This window comes from Mirounga angustirostris, unplaced genomic scaffold (genome assembly GCF_029215605.1).
Source record: "Mirounga angustirostris isolate CCGP_5_RB_7025 unplaced genomic scaffold, mMirAng1.0.hap1 SCAF_14, whole genome shotgun sequence".
In the NCBI taxonomy this organism is placed as follows: domain Eukaryota; kingdom Metazoa; phylum Chordata; class Mammalia; order Carnivora; family Phocidae; genus Mirounga; species Mirounga angustirostris.
In genome coordinates this window covers 3,170,490-3,188,409 of record NW_026991722.1, presented here as the reverse complement: position 1 = coordinate 3,188,409, position 17,920 = coordinate 3,170,490, and the positions used below count along the sequence as shown (strand labels likewise).

At 38.9% G+C, this 17,920-nt stretch overlaps 1 long non-coding RNA gene across 1 annotated transcript; it reads left to right on the top strand.

Moving 5' to 3' along the window:
• Nucleotides 1–2,018: 2,018 nt before the first annotated feature.
• LOC135362594 (uncharacterized) lies at nucleotides 2,019–17,064 on the top strand. The gene is made up of 3 exons (XR_010407475.1): nucleotides 2,019–2,153; nucleotides 3,981–4,193; nucleotides 16,772–17,064. It is a non-coding gene; the product is annotated as an uncharacterized LOC135362594 (long non-coding RNA).
• Nucleotides 17,065–17,920: the final 856 nt, after the last annotated feature.

Here is a 17,920-nt window from a genome sequence, read left to right as displayed (position 1 = left end):
CATGGCCTGGTTGAAGCATAAAATTAACCCTCACAATAATAAGAGAAGCAACACACCAGAAAGATGAAGAGTCCTGAAGTTGTGTTCTCTTAACAAAAGAACTGTAAGTCTACAAAGAAAAACTTGGGAGCGCTGTAGGAGAAATTAAAGTGAAAAACCCACAAACATTGTGAGACATGGTAGCACACTCTTTTTAGAGGCTGATATATCAAATATTGGTGGAAATTTGGTGCATTTTTAATATCTTTTTTTAAATAAAGAATTTTTAAAAAAATTTTTTTAGGGAGAAAGAGAGAGTGAGAGTGTGCAAGTGGAAAGGAGGGGCGGAGGGAGAGGAGAGAGAGAATTCCAAGCAGGCTCCATGCCCAGGGCAGAACCCAACACGGGGCTTGATCTCACAACCCCAAGATCATGACCTGAGTTAAATCAAGAGTCAGATGCTTAACCAGCCGAGCCAGCCCAGCGCCCCTTGAATATCATTTTTTAACACAGTCGATCTAAGAAAAATATAGAGATCCCTACTCCCAACATTCAGAAAATACAAACCCTTGTTATGTGCACCTGACACTTAAAAATTTTTCAAAAATGAGCACGTGCTCTGCTGAAGAGGATTTTCCACTTAAATGTACAAACGTATCATTTGACCCTAAAACAATACAATTAAAAATTATTTAAATATAGATAAAGAACCTCCCCTCTCCTGATTCCTTGTATTTTTTGAAACTAAAAGCACACATACTGAAACAAAATACAAATGATTGAGCCATTACTTTCTTGGTAAATCCATAGAACACAACCAGACCCAGTAAATTCATGGCATTATAGCTACATCTTTACATAGATTTATGTTCAGCACATGAACATTAGAGTCTGGCCAAAAATTTTACCAATTTACACAGGTTGTAAGCTGTTAAAACCTGTGACTTTGACAACGAGTCCATATATGTAGATAATAAACGTCCATCATGTATCGCTGGGCTACATTTGAGCTTGCTATTGGACAGTATCTAACAGAAATTAAAGCTCATTTTCAGACAAGTTGGTGAAAGTCAGTATTGACCAGTCAACACAGAACCACAGAGTATTTTCATGGAAAACAGACTGACGAAACGTCAAGCTTTCGAGCAGACAGAGGACCCATGGCAACTAAGTGAAATGCAGGATACTGGGTTGGAACTTGGACCAGAAAGGGGACATGAGTGAGAAAACTGGCAAAATTTAAAAAGAGCATACAGATGGGTTCAGAACACTGCATTAATGTCAATTCTCCCCATTTTGATTATTGTTCTAGGGTTTATGAGCTGTTAACATTAGGGGAACAATCAAGAGGTATAGGGAGCTGGGCACTTTTTTTTCTTTGCAGCTTCTCTGTAAGCCTAAATCTAAAATTGTATCAAACTAAGAAATTTCTAAGTTGATCTTTGTAATTCAAGCTTCATTCTTCCCCAGTCCTCCCAAGTGAAACATTTTTTTTTCCTTCTAGTATTGGGGAAATTTCACCAAACTCAAAATAGGGAGAGAGAGCTGCGTACTGTAATATTTGTACCTTTATGGTTACAAAGCCATAAGGACGTTGTCATTGAATTCAGCAGAGCAGAGTTAATCAATTCAGAAAATAAAGTGTGATCTCTGCGGAAGAGGAGTGATTTTGGAAGTTTTATTTACTCTTTATCTGCCATAGATCAGTGGTCTCCAAATCAATTTGAATAGCACACTGTTAAAAATCATACGCAGAGCCCAAATATGTAAAACAGATCAAAGCAAAGTTGTTCTCATCAGAGATGGGGGTTGCCTGAGCTCCTGGGACGGAGCCTCCCCACACGCCACCTCCCACCCACACACTAGACTGCTGAGGCATGGCTCCAGAACATTCTGGAACAGCCTGAAAAATACTACAGCAGAAGAGGGGAGATCGGATTCACACTCTGCTAATGATGAGCACACGTGAACCCTGATAATGACGTCAAGGCCACTACTTAGCGGACTCCCCAGGGGCACTGCTGCTAAGTAAGGGATCAGATTGTTCTCTCTTGTCTCCCTGAAGAAACGCATTCTAAAGGGACGCCACGTGTGAGCCGTGCACAAGTCAGTCCACGCACCTCCTCAGCGGTCATTTGCGTCCTCCAGGCACTAACGAGCAATAATGCATGTGGGTGAGTCTGTGACTGTGTACTTTCGGTCCCATAAATTAACTGTAAGAACCGTATTTTGTGGGGTTTTTTGTTTTGTTAAAGAGGAGGAAAGTCATGCAGCTTGGGATAAATACTAAAGAAGAGGGAGGGCTCTGTAGAAATCAATCTCCTGCTTTTATATACTCCCAAATCACACTCCTCAAGAGGGGGCCTCCAGCAGCCCTGTCAGTCGTGATAAAGCGATCAGTCTGAGATTTATTATGAGTTTTCTTTTCATGTGTTCAATGAAAAACGTCCCACAGGTGTGTTTATATTACCAGAGATAGATGAAGATTAATTGTGTGCTCAGGTGCTGAAATGCATTGACATATTTTCTAAGATTTAAGTTGTGTTAAGTCTAATGTTTTAAAAAAGGTGGGATGGCGGGGGTTGGGGGGGATCCCAGGATTCTCACAGAGAGAAGGAATAAGGGATCCTCAAGGACTAAAAGAAAAAACCAACTATCATTTACCTTTGGGAAATATTAATCTGACTTTCACCTTGAGGCCTAAGATATTATTTCTGGATACCCAAAAGGTCACAACTGCAGTCCTTTGAGGTTGAAAAACACGCCATGACCTCCTCACCTTAGCCTCCCCACCCAGTTTGGTGTCCTTACTCCTGAAGCTTTACTTCAGTCACAGCCCAAGACCCAGGAAGGAAAAGGGTCAGCTAGCGTTAAAATACAAGTGACTTTGAGGTAAAGGAAAAGTGAGGTTAAAATCCTCGGATCTTTTCTCTTAACTGTGTTTGTTACTGTAGCCAGAATATCAGAGGTCCATTTTGCACGTCTTCCCTTTACAAATGTCTGAAGGTTACACGTTGTCTTACATTGTGCAAGACTTAGTGCTCTAACAACTCTCTCCCATAAAGCTCTGGAGGGCAGAAATGAGTCCATTTCTGTTTTGTTGTCTGAGGGACACGTTTAGGTGATGACATTGACAATTAGTAGGTATTAAGGCTGTGGGTTGTGACAGGGTTCTGTGGAACTCCACAGTCAGCCCACCTGTGGTCAGTAGAAAGAAGACATTCCAAACTTTTTCTTTGTGCACTGTGAAATCAGCTGTCCAGCCTTGGGGATCCCAAAACAGAATACCTATTTCCAGGGGTTGCAAAAAACAAGCCTTGGGAAAGCAACAGAGTAGATCCCTATTTCCATCACTAAGAAAGAAGATAAATGTCCCTAGCATTCACTGCATAGTGACACTGACCACTCCGCATGACACTCTGTTGGGCCCATGACACGTGGAACACATGGCTGTCCTGAGGGCAGACTGGACTTCTGCATGCAGAGGCTTCGAAGTTCGTCAGTGTAATCCACCTGACATTATCCAGTATTTGCCAGCTAACCTTCGCAAGTGGATTGAAAGTTTCAAGAAAAAGAACTGCTTTGAGATGATACAAATACGCAGGCAAATTAAGCATAAAGAAATAGGGGGAGACGAACCATGAGAGACTAAGGACTCTGAGAAACAAACTGAGGGTTCTAGAGGGGAGGGGGGAGGGGGATGGGTTAGCCTGGTGATGGGTATTAAAGAGGGCACGTTCTGCGTGGAGCACTGGGTGTTATATGCAAACAATGAACCATGGAACACTACATCAAAAACTAATGATGTAATGTATGGGGATTAACATAATATAATAAAATGAAAAAAAAAAGAAATAGCAGAGGTGACATTTCTCCTACTTTACTATGAGCCTCTCTCAGCTATATTCAAAGGATATGATTTAATTTCCACAATAAGAGCAGATAATAAAGAAGAGAAATAACACCCCTCCACAGCCCTTACCTTATTCTTATCTGTTCAGGATACTCATGTGAATGAGTACAGGATGATAGGAGCAACATCAATCACTTTGCAAGCATGAGGTACCAGCATGAGGAGAAAAGCAAGCATGCTAAGGATGGCAGAAAGGAAAAAAAGGATGACCGTAGGTGCTGGATCACGCCACGGAGCTACTGTTCCATCCTGTGAGAGCCTCCTTTGTATAGTTTATTTAATACCTTTATGGCTGGCCACGGTGAGTCTAGTTTCCTGTCATTTGCACCTAAATGCATACTAACTGACAGAGTTTTTTATTAACAAAATGATAGAAAGCAGTGCTTTTTGAAAGAAACAGATACTTGTAAGTATTTGGAAAGAAGCAGATGATTATGTTTCCTTAATCTGTAATTTGTGGTAAAAATAATGTAAATGCATTATCCATTAAAAAAAAATCCTCACAGCTGCAAACTAGAAACTTAAAATCCTCTGAGCTGCTTAAAAGTTTTTTCCCCTCAAATTGGCCAAGTATGAAGATAAAAGACACATTTTCTATTAGTTTGGTGGTATAATTGATTGATAAAGGAATATGGAAGTTTAATAGCCAGAATTCAACAAAATCTTTGCATAGAAGTTTGAAAACCAAATATCATAGGTTTGAAAAACAATTCTTATAACTTAAGTAAAGCTCATGATCTATTTTTCTCACTCGGAATGATGAATCTTTGTGAAGGATTTTTTATTTTGTAATCATGATAGCCATTGAAACCAAGTAGTGAAAATAAACTTAACTTAAAAATAGACACTTGAATTGCTGTTTTATAAAACATAAACCAAAATTTTCAAAAGTAATAAAGCATATATTGCTTTTACCATAATCCATTATAATAATAATTTTATACTATTGGCATATATTTAATTACTTAAAATAGTCTTTTAAAATGTGTCTTATAGGGGTGCCTGGATGGCTCAGTTGGTTAAGCGTCTGCCTTCAGGTCATGATCTCAGGTCATGATCTCAGGGTCCTGGAACTGAGCCCCATGTCGGGCTCCCTGCTCAGCAACAAGCCTGCTTCACCCTCTCCCTCTGCCCCTCTCCTTGCTTGTGCTCATGCTCTCACTCTCTCTCTCCAATACATAAATAAGATCTTAAAAATATATATATATCTTATATTTGAAATTTTTTGGTAAATGTTTTATGATAGTGCATGATTTATAATTGATTTATATATTGAGTAAGTCCTCAAAAAATTTTTGCTAGAAAGGATGACATGCCAAGTATTGGAAATTACAGTGTTTTGTTTATCAATGAGATTTCTAATTTCTGTACATGCCTGGCTCTTCCACCCTTGACCCTCCCTTGACCTGCAGAGAGATTCATACGCAAAAAGCCTTCCTTTTTTCATGGGCTCTCGCATTGGAGTTCTTAGGGTTTCTATTCTATGTCTTTAAGAGGAATCACTCCTTGAGGAGCATCAGTAGTAGAAAATGTAGCAAGAATACTTACCAAACACTCACATGAGGCCAAGGTGAATCTTGTCTCACCCTATGTGTAGCCAAACTCCCATGTATGAAAACTGAGGACCTGGCTTTGTGGGAGAAATAGAGAAAAACCAGAACTTTCGCTTTCAAAACTGATGATTCCCACCTAATAAGCAGAAAGGCATTTAGTTGAAGAAAGGAATCCATTGAGTTCCCCTCAAAAATAAAACAAAACAACAATAACAAAGCTGCAAGAAGTCATGTAACTGAGAAATGCCTTAGATCAATGTACTTTTCTAAAAGGGGAAACATTGAAACTGGAGTCTTGGGTTTTACTGGCCCAAGGAAGGCATTCGCTGAGCACGCAGAGGTCGAGATGGCTTTGCGAGTCAGAGAAGGTAGAGCCTCCAGCAAACTCACGGCACTGAGGTCACTGTGCAGAGGTCAGCTGTCATACCCAAACCACGGCTGCAGGGTGGGGAGGACCAGTGCACTCATGAATAACATCCCCCTCTCCTCTTTTCTGCGTAACCTTGCTTCTTGATGGGAGGAGACTATCAGAGGCCCCATGGACTAGAAATGCTCCTGGCAAACTAGTCCAATTTTCAGTTAACTCAATTATTAAAGAGGAAGCGGGTCATTCTCTTCCTCACATTGACCTTTCTACCAAGAACCCGGTTTAATTTTCTAATTGTTTTAAAATTACTATAATTTTACAAAATGAGCCATGATTTCCTTAGAAAAGCTCTAAGACAGATAAAAGCAAAAAGTCAACTTTAACTATTTACTGTTTTGTCACTGAGCAGCTAAAAACCTATTTCGATGTATTCTTGTCTACTCTATTTCAATCTATTAATATTGAACAGCTGAGTTCTGTGGTCGGCAGGAAACATTAGAAATCAAGCTCCAAGTTCAAGTGTAACTGGAATGTCTGGGTCCTTGGGCAGGCCACTTAACCCCTGGGTCTGTAAAAAGAAAGGGTAATGCTGCCCTCCTCACAGGGCTCATGAGAAGATTAACCAATTAATAATCATTGAGTTCTTTGAAAGTATAAGGTGCTATGCAAATGCTAAGTAGTGTTATTATTAATGTTTCACTTGAAATTAGAGCTTGCAGGTGTCATAATTTTTTATGTAAGAACATAGCGAATATTCCACAATCAATCCTTTATTTCAATATCATTTAAATCATAAAGTTTATAACTGAATATTTTGATGCTATTATGAAATATAAAGTATTTGCTTTCTTATTTAAGGGAGGACTACCTAATATAAACACGTAGAAAGGAACAAAAGGAATATATTTTAGGGGTTTATTCAAGTCCAGAAAGCCTTGGGGACAGTTAATTCTATCCATGGAATTTTAATTGGATTGGTCAAATTCTAGGCAAAAAAAGAAAAAAGAATAAGAATAATAATGTTTTATTTAAAAACTCCCTTAAATATGAAACCTGGAACTATAAAAATTCTAGAAGAAAACATAAGGAAAGGACACCTTGACCTTGGCCTTGACAATGATTTTTTGGCTATGACACCAAAAGCACAAGCAACACAAGGAGAAATCAGAGCATGGGACCACATCAAGGTAAAAGCTTCTGCACAGCAAAGGAAACCATCAACAGAATGAAAAGACAGCCTATGGAACGGAAGAAAATATTTGCAAATCATGTATCTTATAAGGGGTTAAGATCTAAAATACACAAGGAACTCATACAACTCAATAGCAACTAAGTAAATAAATAAATAATCTAATTTTAAAATGAGCAAAGCACCTGATTAGACACTTTTCCAAAGACCTACGAATGCCCAAGATACATGAAGAGATGCTCAGCATCACTAATTGAGGAAATGCAAAAACAAAACAAAACAACACAACAACAAAAGACCCACAATGAGATATCACCTTATACATGTTAAAACAGCTATTATCCAAAAGACCAGATCACTAGTGTTGTGAAGAAGTGGGGAAAAGCAAACCCTTGTGCACTTTTGCCAGGGATAGAAATTGGAGCAGACACTGTGAAAAGCAGTATGGAAATTTTTCATTAAATTGAAAATAGAGCTAGCTTGTGATCCAGCAACTCCACCTCTGGGTATTTATCCAAAGGAAAAGAAATCAGTATCTGGGAGAGAGATCTGTATTCTCATATTCACTGAAGCATTATTTATGATAGCTAGCATATGAAAGCAACCTAAGTGTCCACTGATGGATGAATGGATGAAGAAAATATGAATATATATGAATATATATATACATAAAAGTAATATATATTCAGCTATGAGAAAAGAAGAAGTCCTACCATTTGCAACAACATGGATGGAACTTGAAGGCATTATTCTACGCGAAAAAAGTCAGACAAGAATATTGAGAGTATTTCTCTAAAAACAAATACTGTTTGTTCTCACTTATCTGTGGAATTAAAAAAAAAAAAAGCTGAACTCTTAGAAACGGAGAGTAGAATGGTGATTGCCAGGAGCTCAGGGAAATAGGGAGATGCTGGTCAAAGGGTTCTGACTTCGGGGCGCCTGGGTGGCTCAGATGGTTAAGCGTCTGCCTTCAGCTCAGGTCATGATCTCAGGGTCCTGGGATCGAGTCCTGCATCAGGCTCCCTGCTCCTTGGGAGCCTGCTTCTCCCTCTGCCTCTCTCTGTCTCTAATGAATAAATAAATAAAATCTAAAATAAAAATAAATAAATAAAATCTAAAAAAAAAAAAAAAAGGGTTCTGACTTCCAGGTATAAGAGGGGTATATTCCAAGGATCTAACCCACAGCATGGACCATAGTTAAAATACTGTGTTGTCTACTTGAAAGTCGCTCTGAGAGTAGATCTTAAGCATTCTCACCATGGCAACAACAAGAACTAAAAGGTAATTATGTGATGTGAAAGATGTGTTGATTAAGTCTATTTTGGTAAACATGTTACAATATATGCATGTGTAACAAATCATCACATTGTACACCTTAAACCTACACAGTGTCATATGTCAATCACATCTCCATAAAGCTGGAAAAAGCTAATGAGAATCAAGAGACTTCCAATATGATAACTGTTGCTTTTATTGACTCGAATATTCTGAAGTTGTTTTCTGTATTATTGATTTATAAATCACACTGTACTTCACAAATATTGGTGAAGTAAATATAAACATATAAAACATAAAAGTATGTTAAACATAAATAACATACATATAAAATAAGTAAAATAAACAAAATAAAAATTTAAACAAAAATAAAATAATATACATATAAAAATAATATTCATGTTATTAAATACATATAAGATTATATTCAAATTTAAAATATACCAAACATTGGGAAAAAAGAGAGACATTTAAGAAGAGAAAAGCTCTGTTTATTATTTCAGGGAAGTATACTTGTAATAACATATGTCAATTTATATTTTACAAATTACTTTTCAAAAAATATCATTTAATCATAAATTGTATTCATCTGAGAGCCTCTTAGTAACCAGGGTGAAAGAAATAATTAGTTTATACAGTCTTACCTTAAAAAAGGAAGCTTACAGATTTTCTTGGACGATCTCCTGAAAGAATACATTAGTTGGACCTTACATCAATGACTTCAGGATACAGCTAGTTTTCATCTTTCTTAGTATTTTGTAAAATAACAGGAATTTTCTTCGTGTGGACTTTTGCCACATCATTTCCCTACGTATGCAGAGCTTCTATCTCAAAGTCCCCATTCAGTGTTGACAAGCCTTCAATAAGGCTTGTGGTCCAGGCAAACAAGAGCATACCTCAAACTGTTCTCATCATGTTGAATGCTAACCCTAAGAGTTATCAACACGGAATGTGCTTGTCTGCATGTGTAGTGTATGCATGTGTGCATGCATTTGCATTCCAATTAAGCAGGCAGCTTTACAGTTAGGAATATTGAAATTCAGGCATTGAACATGGAAGTAAATCGCAACAATCACAAACAATTTAAAACAATAAGTAAACAAGAGTGCAGTTCTCACCCGTCTTTAACGGGCACTATGAGATACAGAAGAAAGGAAATGTTTTTGAGAAGTCAGCGGTGCTTACAGACATCCTCTGACTTAATCCCCTCAACAGTGGCCCTGATGAAGGACTTCCAGCCTTTTCACCAGTGAGGAAACCAGGGTTTGGGAAGGACCAACTGCTCCGTGTCCGCGTGGCCCCTTCTCTGCAGGCTGGCTCACCCCATGCGGCCGCCCACACACTACACCTCTTTTTCACTTTTGTTTAAAATAAAACCACAGTCATTAGATCCAAAGATCAATATTGTCTCAAGTGTAGATCTCAATCTATGGCTTTATCCTTTTCAAACAAAACTCTCAGTTCCACTTCTTACACGATTGGAACCTGCTCCTTTTTGCTCACAGGAAAAAAATTCAGATATCCTTTTATGGCTTGTATCATTGCCTTCATAGGAGAGCAAATAGTCTTAACTTCAATTACATTTACTACATCAGAAAACAGAATATGCTTGATTTTGTCCTTTAGACATAACCTAATGACAGACCAATATTGAAAGTAAGTGATTGCCTGAAGTCCATTTCAATTCACAGCATCCAATATGTCTAGTATAAAATAATAAAGTGTTCCTAGAAATATTAGAAGAAACACCATTATTTAATTACCATAAGGCCTTCCGGGACAGAAATAAAACGTGATTTACGTGGATGAGCACGGGGGTGGGTTAAGGACTGAAAAGGCATTATGCAGATGAAACATGAAATGCTAGGAGAAAAGAAAGGAAATTGTGGATACGCCAGCAAAATGATAGATAAAATGCTAAAACAAATAAAATAATAAATAGGGAGGAAAAAATCTACAGTGATATTTTGTATTATTGAGGCAGAAGCAAAGTGCTCAAGCATCAAGGGCCAACAGCACTTCAGACATTAAATAAAGTAATTTTTTTTCAAAGCCAACAGGGAAAGAAATCATGGAATAAACTTCTTAATTTCTATTTCTCATAAGATGGCATATTCCTTTTGGTGAATCAGATTAGTTAAGCAAATGATTTGGTTGTAAAATGCGGTGGGTCTGTGAATGCGTTTTGACCTACAGGGCTCAAAATCACAGCATATAACCAAAATGTGTTCAGGGAGAGATTGGCTAAGAAAAAAACCAAATAAGAAACATACATAATACCGTTGGTAACCAAGTAATCCAAAGTTGTAAGGAAAACCAAGTCGTTATAAAAAATCAGTTGTGTTGCTATATAGTTTTGAGATTTACTCCTCAGAAATACAAACACCAGTAGTTAGGGATGCAAGATCAATTGCAAAAGTATACAACATATTTCAATAGATGGTGCAATTCAGCATGTAAATTGAATTTAGTAAATTCACTTAGAAAGTGCTTCAAAACACCATGAAATTGTTGGTGCTGTGGTTAGATCACCCCCCCTCTCTCTGAAAATGGCTGTTTCTTTCCCTGTGATGGCCTGAGCCTCAGCACCGTGGTTTTAAGGAATTTTTAGATTCATTGCAAAGTTTAGGCTTTCGACAACCTCGTACCTTAGTTATTTACCCTGGTCCAAAAAAATCAAGGCTCATTTCATTTGAATTAATATAAACAATTTAAGTAAAATGAAATTTAAATAATTTTAAATATATATACAGGGCTCTCATAAATATTGAATAATAATCTTTATTTTTTATTTATTTTTTTAAAGATTTTATTTATTTATTTATTTATTTGAGAGAGAGAATGAGAGAGAGAGAGCACATGAGAGGGGGGAGGGTCAGAGGGAGAAGCAGACTTCCCACTGAGCAGGGAGCCCGATGCGGGACTCGATCCCGGGACTCCAGGATCATGACCTGAGCCGAAGGCAGTCGCTGAACCAACTGAGCCACCCAGGCGCCCCTGAATAATAATCTTTAAAAGCTATAGAGAAAAGTGACCACTTACCCATCGGAGGACGCTGTTATCTTGAGGCCTGAGAGTGAGGCTTGCTTCTCGCTCCCATTCCATGACAGTCAGGGGCAAGCAGGGGCCTGGCTCTGAGTTGTCTCCATTCCAGGACCTTGATGACCATAGTACCTGTGAGGAACATTGCTGGACACAGTGGACCCCACCCTGGACTCGAATCATCTGTGCATAAGCAGCCTAGGCCAAGCACAGGTGGCAGAAAGTGGGATGTGACCAGGACCCCGGCAGGCGGGGACCAGAAGCCACCACTGGTGATGTGTCCACAGCTGTTGGTCCCGTGGTATGGAGACCAGTGGGACAATTCAATCCTAGCAGACAGTAGGTCTACTTAGCAGCTTTTAAAATAATTTTGATGAAGTCAGTGATGCTCCCACCAACTTGGCACAGCTTGTCAGTTTGGAAGCTAGAGCTGTCCTCCAAAAGTCAAAGAATGTCCAGCAGTGTGACCTTGAGGGCTAGAAATGCAGATGGAAAAAAAAAATACTGAAGCTTAGAATTTTTCAAATCTTCCCTCATTGGGTAAGATACTCCCAGAGACATTTTGGGGAGTGAGAACATTCCTACAAAGTAGAAAGTATCAGAAAAATAAACAAGAAGCGGTGTGACTTAGCTCCCACTGAGACATCACTTCAGTGGAAACCCCTCACTCACAGACGATAGGGTAGAGGATGCTCTGTAGAGGCCAAGAAGGGAAAGCAATGAAAACCATGACTTTACATAAATGCATGTTACCTCTTACGTGCCAGTCTGTTCTCGAAGTATCTGAAACTTAAGATGACGCTGTGTGAGGAAACATCTGCCATTGTCTGTGGAGACAGCTCCATGTGCATTCCCTGGCATGGCGGCCAAGCCCCGCTGATGTTTTCCCGAACCTCAGCACTGAACTCTGCGGGAATCCCCAGTTTCTCCATCTTGCCTCCATGAACTCCGGCCAAAGGGCTCTCCCGTTGTCCACCTGCGTGATCCTCTCCTGCTGATCCTTTGGGCTCTGCCAGACTGCTCTGTGTGGTCAGTTGTGGTCTTTGTCCACCAGCACCCACCAAGGTGGCAACTTTCTCACCCGGTGGCATCTATTCATGTGTATTGATTTGGGTTTTGTTTCCCCAGCTCTAAGCTTTTTTTTATAGTCTTTAATTCTAGCAAATGGTCTCACTCCTTAAAAGTTATTGATCAGAATGAAATTGAAAAACAAAATGAGCCACAACAGTGAAAATAAGAGATAGCCCCAAAATAGAACCCGGTATATATGAGAACTTTGTATTTGACAAAAACTTCAATGCAAAACAAGGACAAAAGAGGTATTATTTGGCAAATGATTAGCAAGTTGAGGGAAAAGTACGGAAATAGCTCCCCCTCATAGACACCAGAATAAATTCTGAGTAGATCAAATTATTAGGTGAGGAAAAAAACCCAAAATAGGGAAGAAAATACATACAAAAATAACTACATGATCTCTGATTAGAAAATAAATTTCCATGCATAAAATTTATGAAAGAAATTACAAAATATTACTAAATTGGATTACAAAAAAGAATATAAAACTTTTATATTCCATAAATGTCATAAATAAAATTTAATTGTGCCTTCTCAAGCAATAACAGGTGGGAAAATTATTTTATAAATACATTAAATATTTTTATAAATGTATATTCATATATTTATATAAATACTTATATTTTATATATTTACATACACACATTTTATAAACGTAAAATACTTCTGTTTTATATAAATACATAATATACAAATGATGCATATTTTTGTGGTTATATTGATCATGACAAAAATGCAAAAATAACCTAAATGTCCATAAATAAGCATTAGTTACATAATCTTTGACCACTGATACAATGGAATATACTTATGGTATGTTAATCAGGATAAGAAAAGCTCATGTTAAAAAATGAAACGAAGAAAAGACTCAAAGAAATATAGGAATATTTTAGCAAGCTCATATTATAGAAGCTTTTTATTGATATATTTATATTTTTGCATATTTCCAGTTTTTCCTCAAAGTGCAATTTTACGACTAAGAAAATGTGTTTTAATTTTTTTAAAGTCAAAATAAATATTGGTGGAGGTGGAAAGAAAATTATTAAAAATTTTTAACATTTAATCTTAAGATTCCAATGCACTCCCAAATATCAGCAGTCTTTTCGACCATTAACTTTTAATTTTTGCAAGATGAATATTTTAACTTTTTTCCTGTCTCATTCCTTAATTGGTATGATTTTTTTTTTTAAGATTTTATTTATTTGACAGAGAGAGACACAGCGAGAGAGGGAACACAAGCAGGGGGAGTGGGAGAGGGAGAAGCAGGCTTTCCGCTGAGTGGGGAGCCTGATGTGGGGCTCGATCCCAGGACTCTGGGATCATACCTGAGCCGAAGGCAGATGTCTAACCGACTGAGCCACCCAGGCGCCCTTAATTGGTATGATATTAACGTGCCAATTCATAGAGATCTAGCTAAAAGCAAACCAACGCATGTTGTTTCATTGCACATTCTGCAAAGAGAGGGAAAATTTGCCTTGACAAGCTTGCAAAATTTTCTTGGAATAAGGAAATTGTTTTGGGTGACTCATCTACCCCAGTGCGCTGGTTTGTTGTGGGTAATTCCTCCATATGCCATTTGAATGAAAGAGCTGCTCATGACATCAACTCACTAAATGACACTCCTGCATATAAACTGGTAGAAAGGAAATAAAAGTAACACTTCTCAGTCCAGATCCGGAGAGATGAGCAATTCCAGCAAGTCCCATCCTTCAAGGAGCTTGCCTGTGATTGAGATGAGTGCCACCCACGTGCTCACAAAATCCAACCACAGCTGAAATTATTCATATGTTCTTTAAGGTCTCAGGGAGGTAAGGCAGAAGGAACAGCCAGTCATTGTCTGAATCAACTAAAATACCAACAAACACCATTTTCTTCAGGTCATGGTTCTAGAATTAGGGACAAAATTACTGTAGAACCACAGATGTTATTGAGGAGGTGGATCTCTTGCATATGCATCACTTAATCTGTAAAGACAGATAACTCCATTTGTATTGAATTATAAGGTATATTAAAAAAAAAAAAAAAGCAGTCTTGGAGTCTGAGGACCTTCACTTATGGTCCTAGCCCTGGGATTGGCCAAAAGACTTTGGCCAAGTCTCCAAAGCTCTTTCCTTTCCTCATCTGGGAAATGGGTGGAGAAACAAACACCTCAAAATGTGGTTTTTATCAAGCTCAAACTCAGAAGGAAAAACGAAACCCTTTTGTAAACTGAGGAAAGCCCCTTGTGCACTGTGAAGTGTTTTACAAAGAAAGTGTGGTGAGGCCAAGTATTAAACATGGAGCTTTGCTGCCTGCCAGCCACCGTGCACTGGGGATGCAAAGTGATAGCTTTGGAGTCCCGGCGATGCCTTGATTCATTTCAGAATGACAGTGAGAAGACTGATGGCATCATCCGAGCCGTCCAACACAAACAAGCTTTTGCATCATCTTGCCAATCGGAAAGACAGCTGCCGCCTGCAGGACCAGCCCCCGACCTTCTGCTCTCTGGAGGTCCAGTTGGTATTGGGAGGAGATCTGTAATGCACATTTCCTAATGATTCTGTGGCCATCTCAGGCCTGACCCAGAGAATCTCATCTGAAATTAGCAAGCATCTAATTGCTTTTTAATTTAAAGCAATTAGAAAGAAGGGCGCCACCAAATACCATTTGTGAAGCACGTATCACAATGAGAATGACTGAAGGAGCACAGGTTGGGCGTCTGTGAATTGCAAATGCACTTCTGTGCATAACTAGCCCTAAAATGCCTGAAAATCAATGAGTTGGAAAGGAAAGTTATGATAGCTGCCCATAGTAGTGTGGGGCCATAATTATAATGGTTTCATTTTAAAATATGAATCCTTTGAGTTTTCTTTTTAGGAACTTACCTTGTAACTTCGTCACAACACTAATAGTTGTACAGAAACTCAGAATACGAGAATATCCACTGGGTCTTGAAACCCAGAGGAGGTACTATGTAAAGAAAACAAGAAGTGATGCGGGGTTTCTCCTCCCTGACTCCTCCCTCCCCCACCTCCCTCCCTCCTTCCTTTTTGCTACTTTCCTTCCTCCTCCTTTTATCACTTCCTCTCCTTGTCCTTGCATTCAGGAAATACTACTTACACACCACACTTGTGGGGATATAAAAATAAAGCAGAACTATCATATTTCTAAATATAACACAAAACCATAAGAAAGGAGAAGCACCAAATTTATTATGTGTTTTTCAGAAGCTTTCAGAAATCTTTTCTATGATATATATCAAGGAAAATATACGACAGTGTAGGGAATAGTGGAATTTGGGGCTTTTCCTAAACTGGCAGAGAGTGGTTTCATTCAGGGCCAGCATATATTTAAATTCTACAATTCAAAAAACATCTGTTCCCTAGATAATAGCAAACAAAATCAAACAATGATGGCCGGGTTCAGGGGTTGGTGTTCGAGACACTCCCATGTCACTATGGGTAAAAGAACACAGCATCACGTACAATCTGTCAGTGTAGGGGAGAACTTGTTTTAAATGCGCATGCACCCTGTAGGACTGGGATTTGAATTCGAGTCCTTTTTTCATCAATGAAGAGCTGCCTACCAGTCCCAAACACTGGGAGGTACCACTGTGAGTAAGAGACAGTCCCTGACTTCAAGAGGCTTAGACTCTGGCAAGGGAGAGAAAGAGAAGTTATCCTCTCACACTAGAAAATAACAGAATGACAAAAAAATACAAAGAAGCACAAGCAAAACAGTGCTCAGAGTACAGAAATACAGCCCTGGGAAAGGATCAAAACCTCTTACTGGCTTCTGGGATGAAGGTGGGGAGATAAGTTAGGATTTTTAAAGGGTGGGGGAGAAAAGCAGGAGATCCATGGGTTTAAGGAAGAGCATAGCGGAGATGGGCAGTGACAGACCCCCAACATCTGCCCAGCACGGGGCACCGGAATGAAGACGCAGACGGGGACAGGAGAGAGCAGTGTGGGATTAAGGACCACCCCTCCAGGGTGTAGGAAGGTGGATATAGGTGAAGAACCACCTGCAGAAGGAGGCAAGTCCAATTCTACCAGCTGCAGATGGCCCTCTCTGGCTACCAATGGCCAAGTGTGGGTGTCCTCTGAGGGCACACATCCAGAGCCCTTCTCCCTGGATGCCTGGGGTGCGCAGTGCTGGTCATGCTGTGCAGCCCTCTGAGGTCATTCCCAGAAGGTCAAAGTGACCTTGGGGACACAGCAAAATCCCGTTGTGAAATGCATCACCACAACCCTCCTTACCACACACGTTCCCTACTGGTTTCCTTGTCTCTTAACACTCCCGGTATGACACGATTTCATGACATTTCTAGATTTTCAGCTCGAGGGCAGCCCTTCGCTGAGAACAATGGATTACCAAAGCTTTGTTTTCATTTTGGCCAGGCTCCTCTTCTGGTGGATGGCAAAACTGTGCCCCCAACCAACCTGTCTCCCTCAGCGCCAGCATCCCTCAGTCAACGATTTGCCATGTGGTCCCTATCTTCTGGAAACGTGCACGTTGCACGTTCATTTCAACAGCGAACAATGAAGAAATTACAATTGTTTCCATTCACGCGTCGCTTGATGAGGGTCGCGGGATAATGGCAGCAGTGCATGGAAATCTAAAACTTCGCTGTTCCAGGGAAAGCTCCTACACATGGATAACTACATCCTGATTCAGAGGGTTTGCAGAATAATAAAACAATATATACATCGTTTTATTTTGTTTTGTTTTTCTTCCTGCATCATAGAGGACTAAGGGAGAAAAGGGGAATAATATGCTGGCAAGGTATGAAAAAGGAACGGATTGTGATGGTAATAGACGATTACATCATGCATTACCATAGCAACTAAACTTATAAAATAACAATTATGTTAGCAGAACTTATTTGAAATAGCTTTCTTGATAGTTGATATACAACCCCGGTGAAAAGATGAGACAGATAAATAGAAAGATTTGTTCTTTCAATTGAGGTTTGATTCACTATTTGTCTCTGTTCTTGATTTTTCCCCATTATACTCTGAACTTCTTTAGAGGAAAGAAATATCCTTTTGTCTCTTTGATGGAATAAAAGCAATGCTTAAACCTTTCTCTCTACCTTTTTCTGTTTGGGAAAAGCTCTACCATTATTTACTTTACTCAAAAGGGAGCGGAGCACACGTTCAGCAGGTACAACATATGTAACAATAAGAAAATACCATGGGGAAGTATTTCCCCAGAACAAAAAAATAAAATGAAAATAAAGTGTCAGTGAAACCAGCTACAAAGTTCACATCCATTGTGAAGGCATCAAATGGAAGAAGTTTGAATCCATTCCTTGTGTAAGTTAGGTTTCATTTTTGTTCAAATCCACATTATGAAAGAAATATAATAGAAAGAAACATAACATTTATCTTGTAGAATTGGAATACTTTATGCAAATCTACCTTGCAAGTACCTTGCTACAAAATCGTTTTAATTTTTGAAAAGATATTTGATGGTCTACACAAAAAATATTCCTGATAATTTAGTGACCCGATAGACCTGCTTTACAGCCAAGCGGGTCTTTTTCT